Below are 11,210 nucleotides of genomic sequence, written 5' to 3' on the forward strand. Positions count from 1 at the left end.
GCGGCAGTGTGAGTGAATGTATGATGTGTGAGTCAGTGCACGATGTGTTAGTCAGCGCATGATGAGTAAGTCAGTGTATGATGTGTGAGCGAGTCAGCGGCAGTGTGAGTGAATGTATGATGTGTGAGTCAGTGCACGATGTGTTAGTCAGCGCATGATGAGTAAGTCAGTGTATGATGTGTGAGCGAGTCAGCGGCAGTGTGAGTGAATGTATGATGTGTGAGTCAGCGCACGATGTGTTAGTCAGCGCATGATGAGTGAGTCAGTGTATGATGTGTGAGCGAGTCAGCGGCAGTGTGAGTGAATGTATGATGTGTGAGTCAGCGCACGATGTGTTAGTCAGCGCATGATGAGTGAGTCAGTGTATGATGTGTGAGTGAGTTAGCGGCAGTGTGAGTGAATGTATGATGTGTGAGTCAGCGCACGATGTGTTAGTCAGCGCATGATGAGTGAGTCAAGTGTATGATGTGTGAGCGAGTCAGCGGCAGTGTGAGTGAGTGTATGATGTGCGAGTGAGACAGCACACGATGAGTGAACCTGTGTATGATGAGTGAATGGGTCAGTGGTCGTGCGAGTGTATGATGTGTGAGTAAGCACATGATGAGTGAGTCAGTGCATGGTGTGATTGAGTCAGTGTATGATGTGTGAGAAAGTCAGTGTCGGTTGATGAGACAATGAATGTCGAAACCGGCCTAGAGTTTGTTGGTTATTGAGCATTCTGCTAAGATACACTCCCAGAAGGCCGTGTAGCTGATGAAATGTGTTAAACAAGACTTGTATATTTATATCATAAGTTTGTGTTGAGGTTGAGAAAGAGACAAAGGGACCGGTTTAGATGCCTCTGAGCATCACCATCAGGGTGCAGCCGGTAAATGTTTGCGCGTCGTGTATTTTCTGTAGTTTAGGCATTGCTGCTGATAATGATGATTGTTGTTGGAGTGGAGATGTTTGTGCGCCCAAAAGGAAATCAGCTGATCGCCACTTCCTGCGTCGCCCCTCAACCCCTGAGGAGCACAACAACATTAATTAATAATTAACTCAGTAATTGGGGGAAGGGGAGCGGTGGCGCAGTGATTCGTGCGCTGTGTTATAAACCTGGCGACCTGCGTTTGATTGCTGGCCACAGCCGACATCAGCAGCTGAGAGTGGTCCCGCACCCACCACAGCCGTTCACCACTAAGTGGTGGTGATGTCATCACGGCGTTTGTGCCAGGCTAGGTACACTTTGAGGCAACGTGAAGTGTCGAAGGCCCGCTGGCAGGACACGGTACAGACCCAGGTGTCATGGTTTGGCTGGCTGAGAGGACTGGCAGAATCACCGACTGTGCTCCCCACAATGCCAACTCTGCGTTTTATCCACTGGGCAGTCCGCTCGCTGTGAGCGTCGCTCCTCTGCCCTCCGTTGTTGCTGGTGGGCGACTGCCTCCAACTCCCCAGCAGCAGCGTGCTTCACGAGCCTGGCTGTTACCAGTCATCGGCAAGTCAAATCAACTCCAAATCCTTCTGTACCACATCAATCCATCTCTTCTCTAGTCCATACCGCGGCCGATTAGCCGCCTCTTTCCGGCCAAACAGAAGATGCTTGGGCATGCGGTGGCTGGACCCCCACCATAACCACTAATCACCAACTCGCACTGGCCAACAGTGAAGTATGATCAAGAAACCAACACGATCTTCACACACCCATCCGTGCTGTCGACTCCCTTGCCTCCTGTTCAAATTAAATCTGATGTTTCTTGCTATCGCATGAAATGCGATTTTTTTTTATTTTCCCAATTTCTATTAGGTTGTTTTTTTCTGGTCACACAAAATCAACTTGAGGCTGGACACTAAAAGTCAGCTCGTGCCACGGGTGCTCGGGAACGCGTGGGCTGTGCTGTTAGCTTGGTCAGATGTATCTCTTGGCGAGACATCTCTTCGTAACACCTCTCTTGGTGAGACATCTTTCTCGTCTGAATTAAACGTTGAACTTTGTAACGCGCCAGACGCACAACGGGGACACGAGGAGGACTGGATGAAACAAATTGTAAAAGTTTTAATCACTAAAATATTAACTTGGTTAAGAAGCGATGTGAGCAATGAGTAACCTCGTAAGAGAGCCAATTAAACACAAAACTCTGGTTAATCGGTAACGTCAGCTCGTGCCCTACTCATACGGGTGGCAGTAGTGGTGATGAGTCAGTCCTTGTAGTTGTGTTTGTGGCTGGTTGGGCCTGCGCTCAAAAACAGTGAAGTTCGGTACAGTTGTAATCATAAGTGGAGAGGTTTGAGCCTGGTTAGTCCCTTGGTTAGTCCCTTGCATGGGCAAGGGACTAACTATGAGTGGTTAGTCCCTTGCATGGGCAAGGGACTAACCACTCATAGCACGTGCTACAGGATACGGGGCTGTGCTGCATTGTGGGCACAGCAGCAAAGTCCATTGTTGTACTTACTATGCTCCCCCGTCGCTGCTTCCCCACCAACCCGCATTGATCAGCGTAGTGAAGTATAGTCAAATAGTCCTCACAACCTGCACGGTGTGGAGAGGCCCTCGGCCAGCAGTGGAAAGACAGAAATATAAATCGGAGATGTCACACTGACATTAACTCATGAGTTAATAACTGCTGGGTTTAATTTCAGTTGCTGGACACAGACCCAAATGTCCATAAAGATAGCAACAGGCAGCATTAAGTGATATCATAGCATTCACCCGCTCATAGACTTTAAGGTTTACGGTTCTCATTTTTTTAAACCAAATTTGAATGACTGCTAAATAGACTCATTTGGGAACACGACACACAGCAGCAGGTCGTAAACATCCTGCCAAATCTTGGCAGGACCCTGTAGCCATAAAACGAAGACATTATTGGGGCCGTGTTTAGGAATGGACCGTCGGTAACAATGAGGCGGTTATACAAATATTTTCAACAGGTGTTTTGTTATTTAAAGGAAAACTCGACCCAGAAGACACACAGGGTTATCGTGGCGTGGTCACGTGCACACACCCGGGCCGCACGTCTCTGGGCCGCTGTCTCCAACAAAGAGGCTGAAGCTCGTCAATGATAAACAGGGCAGCTGCGACCACGGCTGTGTAACGGGTCAGCAGCAGGACACTGGACTTGCAATTCAGCTATCGGTTTGATTCCATCTCCCGGCGCGCCAGTATAAACAGTGGATACTGTTTCTTGAATTCCTCCCCTGCCCCACCCCAGAGAGCCTCACTGAATACAAAAACTCTGGTACAGGAGGGTCACGCCAATGTAAATGGGCTTACCACAGTCGATAGGTGAGCGTACGCGAGCAATTGCAGGGATGTGCCTATACCTTTTGAATGCGAAACTCTCTCCATTGACGTTGACGTGGACAGATGGACAGGCATACGGACAAACAGACACACCAGTGAACATAGAGACGGACAGACAGACATCACCATCATCATTACCACAGCAACCGCCACTACCACCGCCATTATCGCCACAAAGACAGAGATCCCCGTATAGGCTGAATAGACTCTTGAAGCAAGTGCTGTTAGCGAGCACCTATGAAGGCCGCAAAGGTACACAAGGGGGTGGGTGGCCAGCACCACGCCTGACTGCCTTCGTCTCCCTAGTGGCGATGTTTCACACAGCACCAGGTACTCATTTTGAGGCTGAGACGACCTAGGGGAGGCCCAGGACCGGTTCAGATAATCGTCACTGGTGTTAGCTGAGTAAGAATCAAACTCGGGTCGCAGGGTTCGTAGCGCAGTGCGCTAACCACTACACCACCGCTCCCCACCTCATAACCATGGTTACTACCGCCATCGCCACTGGCGTCTCTTTACGCAGTGTATCTCAGCAATAGTAGCAAACACAGCGATAAGCGGCGCACTAATCTGAGACTTGCAGTCTGCAGGGTTATGCAAAGCAACCAGGAGATGTCAGCAGTAGAGCAAACAGGATGTTTACTAGCCCGAGACAGTGACAAGTCTTGTACAGATGTAGTTGCAGGGGCTGCTGACCCCCGGCTCCTCACTCGTGTGAGGGTTGATCTCGGGGGGGCTGCTGCCTCCCGACTCCTCACTCGTGTGAGAGCCGCTGCTCCCCGACTCCTCATTCGGGTGAGGGCTGCTGCTCTCCGACTCCCCTCCTTGCGCCGCGGCCCCTCGAGTCTGCGGCCCCGCCGCCTCCGTGTCCTCTCTGTGAGGCATGGCTCGCGGCTGGCGCTCGGCCACCTGGAATTAATCCCTCGCTCTCCGCGTACACTCCTTCAGGCGTTAGTAGGAGACTCCCCGCACGTTGCTGCTCACACTCGTGCACGCGTAGCCACTCAAATCCGACGTGGCCGCTCTTACGACAACACGCACCAATCACACGCGTAGAACGGGGGGTCAGGGGTCAAAGGGCGGTGACGTCACTCGTACACGCATGGTCGCCGGGAGGGTGTATTTGTGATGATTTAAAGGGCTGTGGGGCGGGTATTCGGGATTGGTTTTAGAACGAGTGTTGCTGTGCACTGGGGAATTAAATAAATGCTTTAATCGTCCTCCGGCTCCTCTACGCAATGATGAATAACTGGCGATAGGATTCGTGCGCAAACTTGGCACAACGGCGGATGAACGTCGGCCGGATTCGCACGCGAAACCCGGGTACAACGACGGAGGAACGTCGGCCGGATTCGCACACAAAACCTGGGTACAAGAGTCGCACTGATATAGTTATACAATGGTCGAGGTAGTTGACCGGATGCGCGCATAAGATTCGGCCACAATGGTTGCCCTGATATAGCTATTCGCGCGCCAATCTCCGCATTACGACGAGCGTACTCACGCCACCACGCGCTTTCCCCACACTCGCAGAAACCACACAAAGCTGTTATTTTATACTAGAGGTTTATTCCCGGCGCGACTGAGGTTACGTGACCCCGAGACGAAATCAGTGAGAAAACTACTCTGTCTTCCGGCGGTTTAAAACCCAGTCCGCCCTGTCTATTCCAAGTCAATTTCCCGAGGAGTCCTTACGCTAATCCGCACCTCTCTCATGTACTCACGGTTCGGCTCGGACGTGTGGGAAGTCAGGGGGAACCGAGACTGCATGAAGCGCCTGCTGGGCAAGGATCCCGGCTGCGCTGCGACGCGTCACACGGACGCTTGAGTGGTCGGAAAGTTGACTGCCCCGATCGCAGACTTGAGAAGAACTCCAACTCATCATCGTGCTCTCCCCTCCCATTTGATCCTCCTCTACATCAAAGAAACCCCTCGGCTGATCCGGGCGATCTTTTCGGCCAATCAGAGCGCTCCCCCGCATACCTCTGTCCCCAGGACTCTTGGTCCGCCGTTCATGGCCCCGCCCCCCCTACCTGCCGTGCTGTGTGCGTTCTCACTGCGGTGGCAGAGTGGCCTTGCCGTGACCATGTGATCTTTAGCGGATTCACGGTGCTGCAGTGTAATATAACCTGGGGGAAATCTGCCAATTTTCTGACAATGGGAAACCGTTGGGGCATTCCCACGAGGGTGAAAACCCAAAGGTCAGGTGACTTCCCCACGAGGTCCTACGTGGGGTTAGGTGTGTGCGTTCGTGTGGGGGGTTACGAGGGGACAGCAGTGCCGGCAGAGCTGCTTTATTACTGTGGCACCACATGTGTTCAAGTGGGGGGTGGTGAGGGGAAAGCAGCATTAGCCAGGCTGCTTTGTTGTGGTGGCATTGCAGGCGCGGCGCCGGCAGAGCGGCTTCGCTGCTGTGGCATCACATAGTGACTGTGAATGTCACTGTGTGGTGCTGGGCTTACGAAGCCACAGCGGATGTGTTGGCATTATGTGTAGCCCGCTTACTGGGCATAGTACCAGCCCTAGCGGGGCTTGGGTGAGCGCTGGTCAGCGCGGAGGCACCGCGTACAGTGTGCGGTGTGGGCTCATGGTGAGGGAACAAGAGGGAGTGTCAGCCAGCCAGAATTACGTTGGGGCATGATATGCTGCTTGACTTGCCAATACCGGATGATATTGGAGGGGGGCCACCAGTAGACGGGGTATAAAAGAGCTCTCGGGAGCCTTCGGGAAAGAGCTCGACTGATCTGGAAGGTGGGCGGGGTGAGGGGCGGAGCCAGACCCAGCCCAGGCGTGTTGCTGGTGAAGAAGATCCACATCGGGTTAAAGAAGCCTCTAGCCACACGGTTCAGGACCCAGCTTGTGGTCCGGGCCAGGCCGGGATAGTGAACCGTGTCTAGTTCTGCCATAGCGTGGCTAGATGGGCATTCAACACCCAAGCACACAACTGGACTAACACGCTCCGCAACCCAGCGAGTAAATCGCAACCCGGCGCACGCAAGATGGGTGAGGTGTGTTTTTAGGGCCGGGTGCATTGTGTCACGACTCGCCTTAGAGGCTGTGAGGAACGGAGGATGGCAGGGGTGGAACTTGAAGAATCTTGGATGGTGAGCACGGCATCCTCTTGCGACAGGATGCCACCAAGACGGCCAAAGATCTCCCTCCACAGGTGATGAAAATGGCGTTTTGGCGGGAACCGCGTCCCGACCGGCCGCCAAGATGGCGACCGGGCGTGCACCATGCGCGTGCGAATTTCCCGCCAAGGCACCCGCAGCAGCGGCGGCGTCCTCTCTCCTCCAGCTCTGGTGCTCTCTCTCTCGATGGCAGCGAAGCAGCGATGTGATGTGTATCCTGCTGCCCCACCTGCAGCGCAATCTCCCTCCTTCACCGAGGCTGCAGAACCCCGGGGCTGCCCCGAAGATGATCTTCCCGCCTCCTCGTCGTGTAAAAGCGACCAGGTAAGTTGTAGTAATCGTGCGCATATTATACTGACTAGGATAACACCTATCGTTAGCCACTTCTGACACCAAATGTAGTGGATTCGAATTAGGTGCACACACAACTTCTTGGGAGGCAACACTTATTTTATTAATTAACACAACAGTTAACTCTTACATTACGCATAGGGTGGTGACCACCGACTTACTCTAGCTAACACACACTCCTCAGATACTCTAGGGAGGTACAGCCTCCTGTCTTGGCGGGACTTACACGTCGACCGCTATCCTAGAGTCCTCCGGCTGGGACCTACACACAGATCTCTTGCTAACCTAAGGAGGTACAGCCTCCTGTCTTGACGGGACTTACTTACACGTCTACCGCTATCCTAGAGTCCTCCGGCTGGGACCTACACACGGATCTCTTCTTGGCGTCTTCACGATGCATCTTCATTCTTGATACGAGCAGCCTAGAACCTCGTGAGGAGGCTGCTTATATGGCCCTCGGCATGCCCGGGCCCCGCCCTGCCCACGCCTCCCTTCGAGAACCCTCTTGAAGCCCTCCTGCTATCCACGTGCCCCCCGAGGTGCCCCCTAGGGCCCCGGCCCCCACTGGGGTCCAGTCACATGTCCAGCTGGGGTCACAGAGAGTGCCACGACCTCACACCACCCTCGTGGCCTCCCGAGTCCAGACCCGGCCCTGACGTCAGTCCCGCCTCCAGCCAGGATGATGTCATGTGTGTGTGTAGACACGCGTGTCGTGACGCTCCCCCACATAGTGACGTCACACACGTGCGTGTGTACACAGTAGTGATGCTACAATCACTACACAGGCATCAGAGTCGGGGTCGAACCCACGATCCTCCTGCATACCAGACGAAATAGTTAACATGTTGCCACCGTGGCGCCTACTACCCACATAAGCAGTTGTGCACACCCGAGTACCGAACAGCGATTGTGTAACCTACGATTTGGCGCATTTGCAATTCCCTGTGGCGTGAATTTAGGAGAGAGAGCAGAATTCCGCCATTACGTGAACACGCGCACGTGTGGGGGCCGACGCACGCCTCCCCGCTCCCAGTGAGCGGGCGGGGCATGACGTCCACCCCCTCCACTTCCTACTCCTCCTCGTCGGCTGCCTCTCGCTGGGCCCTGGCCGATCGAGTGATCGGCCCCCCTGCGCCAGCCCCATCTCTGAGAGACATAGCTAAGTGGCTGGCTCACCACCACCCGGGGTTATCTCACACATGCCCACGTACACCACCACTAATACGAAGGCAGCTGCGCGCACGCGCGCATCCCTGCAGGTGCTCATTCTACACAAAGGCTAGTGCTAAAGAAAACGGCGGTATGAAAATGCGCGCGCACCTCCGGGTGGTGAAGCCCTAATCCGCTTGCACACAAAGGCTGGCGCTAAAGGGCTGCGCGAATTTGCGTTCGCGCCTCGCCGTCAATGCTATTGTTCTTCTTTGGTTCTTTCGGTAAAGTCACGTAGAATGAGAATAAAATAATAAATTGATAAAATAAAATAACACAATAATATTCTCACGACGTTTCGGCCACAACACAAGCGGCCTTCATCAGGTGAAGGGAGCGAGACTGTCTGGTAGGACAGCGCTGGAGTGAAAGAGCCACGTTCAGATCACGGCTTTTAAGCTGTGTGAGAGGAATAAAGAGCCTTGACGAAGGAATTAGCATAAAATTTAGCATTGAAAAGACTGAATGATTAGCTTGTGACTGGTCACAGAAATAGCTATGTTAAAAGTTAAAGCATACACATCCGCAGAGGCACCCATTGTTAAAAGGAATTAGCATAGAATTTAGCATTGAAATAGCTAAATTAAGGCATTCGCTTGGGTGGATTCTTACCCTCAAATTTCCGTACCACGGATAGCTACGGGCCCCGTTCAGACGGACGAGTTCGTCCATGGTCGGAACAGAGGAGGGGGAGAGAGACAGCTGCGAAGCCCTAGTATACTCCATGTTGTAAACCATACCATTAACCGTGGTGTGAGAGGTATTAAGAGGCAATGCTGGCGAAAGAGCTGCGGTCTGAAGGTCATCGTAAAATTACAATTAATTAAGAACAGAAATGATTTAACACATCTTTCCAGTGGTTACTAAGCCTGAATCCATCTTCTCGGTTGAAATTGTCTCTGTGCTTGTATATGTGAATGGCCTCATGAACGAATCTCTCATGGTAGCCAGTTGGTTTGCAAAGAACCTCCGTCTTGGAGAAGTCAATGTCATGTGAGCCCACTGAATTGTAACAGTGATCTGCCACGGCAGAGGAGTTCGTCTTACCGTGTTTCAAGTCTGCTTTATGTTCGCGGATGCGGTCCGAGATATGTCTTTTGGTTTCTCCAATGTAGCTACTACCACAGAGGCACTTTAGTTTGTAAACGCCCGGGTACTGTATGTCTGGAAGAGCATCTTTTACAGATGGAACTAAATCACGGATTTTGTGTACTGTGTTGAATCGGACCTGGATCTTGTGTTTATTCAGGATTTTGGAGATCTTTTTAGTGACCCCTGCAATGTAGGGTAAGGTGATGGTTTTGAGTGGCTCCACAAGAGGATCCTTCTTCATGACTGGAGTGATGGCTTTGCGGATTGTGTAGTCGGAGTAGCCATTAGCCCTGAGAGCCTGGTGTACGTGCTTGAGTTCACTGGTAATGTGTTCCTGGTCGGAAATGCATTGGGCTCTATGGTATAGAGTCTTGATGAGGCAGTTCTTCTGGGATGGATGGTGGTGGGAATCCGGTTTCAAGTAAGCATCTGTATGGGTAGCTTTCCTGTAGACAGAGTGGCTCATTGAACCATCATGTCTCCTTTTAATTAAGACATCCAGAAAGGGTAGTTTGCCATCTTTTTCGACCTCCATGGTAAATCTGATGGCTGGGTGTATGGAATTGATGTGGTCGCGGAATTGGTCTAGAGCAGGCTGGCCATGTGGCCAGATGACAAAGGTGTCATCAACGTACCTCTTCCATAAGGTCGGGCGTAGAGTGGCAGTCTGGATGGCGTCAGTTTCAAATTTTTCCATGAATACGTTGGCTACAACCGGAGATAGGGGGGAGCCCATTGGGGTGCCCTCAGTTTGTTTGTAGAAAGTTCCATTCCAGGTGAAGTATGTGTTGGTTAAGCAATGTCTCACCAGGGGGGGTACATCAGTATGCAGTCCTTGATGAACCAGGTCTTCAATGATAGCGATGGTGTCAGGTACCGGGACTTTGGTGAACAAGGACACCACATCAAAACTGACAAGCAGGTCGTTTGGGGACAGGGAAATGTCTTTGATTGTCGATACCAGGTGAGTAGAATTTAGTACCGCAGAGGTGGTTTTTCCAGTGAAAGGTCGCAGTATATCAGCCAGAAAACGTGCCAGTTTGTAGGTGGGGGAGCTGATAGTAGAGACGATGGGACGAAGGGGTGTATCTTCTTTGTGTATCTTTGGAAGGCCATATAATCTTGGTGGTCTGGCAGCAGAGGGTTTCAACAAGAACTGTTTGTTCTCATCAATTAATGCTGTTGAATCAGAGATAATTTTGTTCGTTTTGGTGACCAGGCTGTTGGTGGGATCTCTTTTTATTTTTGTATAGCTGCCATCGTTGAGTAGTTCTTGAATTTTGTTGTTATATTCTGTTTTGTCCATGACGACAGTGGCATTGCCTTTGTCGGCTGAGAGAACGACAATATCATCCCTCTTTTTTAATTGAGATAATTCAAAACGTTCGTCTTTGCTGATGTTGCTAGGTGGCAACTTAGCGTTTTTGAGGGTTGCAGCGATTTCAGATCTTGCTACGTCTGCAGAGATGTGACTCAAGCCCTTGAGTGCAACGTCGACATGGGCAATGATATCATTAACCGGTAAGTGTCTCGGTGTGACAGCAAAGTTTAGACCTTTAGCTAAAACGGATTTCAGACCATCAGAAATGGAACTGTTACTGCGATTGATTACGACTTTGTTGACGTCTATCTTTTCGGTGTGTGGATCCGATTTTTTGCTGGAGAGGTGATTGAATTTGGAAATCAAATTGTCCCTACATTTGTTCGACATAGTGGCAGCCGAAGAGGTAGTCATATTGTCTACATGTTCCCAATCCGATGTAGACATTCTGTGACCAGTCACCAGCAAATCACCCAGTTATTTCAATGCTAAATTCGCCTAGTTATTTCAATGCTAAATTCTCCTGTTTTGATTTGTACTAAGTGCCTCGGTGAATGTGTATGCTCTGACTTCAACGTAACTATTTCTGTAGCAGTTACAAGCGAATGCCTTAATTTAGCTATTTCAATGCTAAATTCTATGCTAATTCCTTTTAACAATGGGTGCCTCTGCGGATGTGTATGCTTTAACTTTTAACATAGCTATTTCTGTGACCAGTCACAAGCTAATCATTCAGCCTTTTCAATGCTAAATTTTATGCTAATTCCTTCGTCAAGGCTCTTTGTTCCTCTCACACAGCTTAAAAGCCGTGATCTGAACGTGG

This window comes from Petromyzon marinus, chromosome 1, assembly GCF_048934315.1.
Source record: "Petromyzon marinus isolate PM22_M1 ecotype Great Lakes invasive population chromosome 1, UKy_Petmar_22M1.pri1.0, whole genome shotgun sequence".
NCBI classification, from domain to species: Eukaryota; Metazoa; Chordata; class Hyperoartia; order Petromyzontiformes; family Petromyzontidae; genus Petromyzon; species Petromyzon marinus.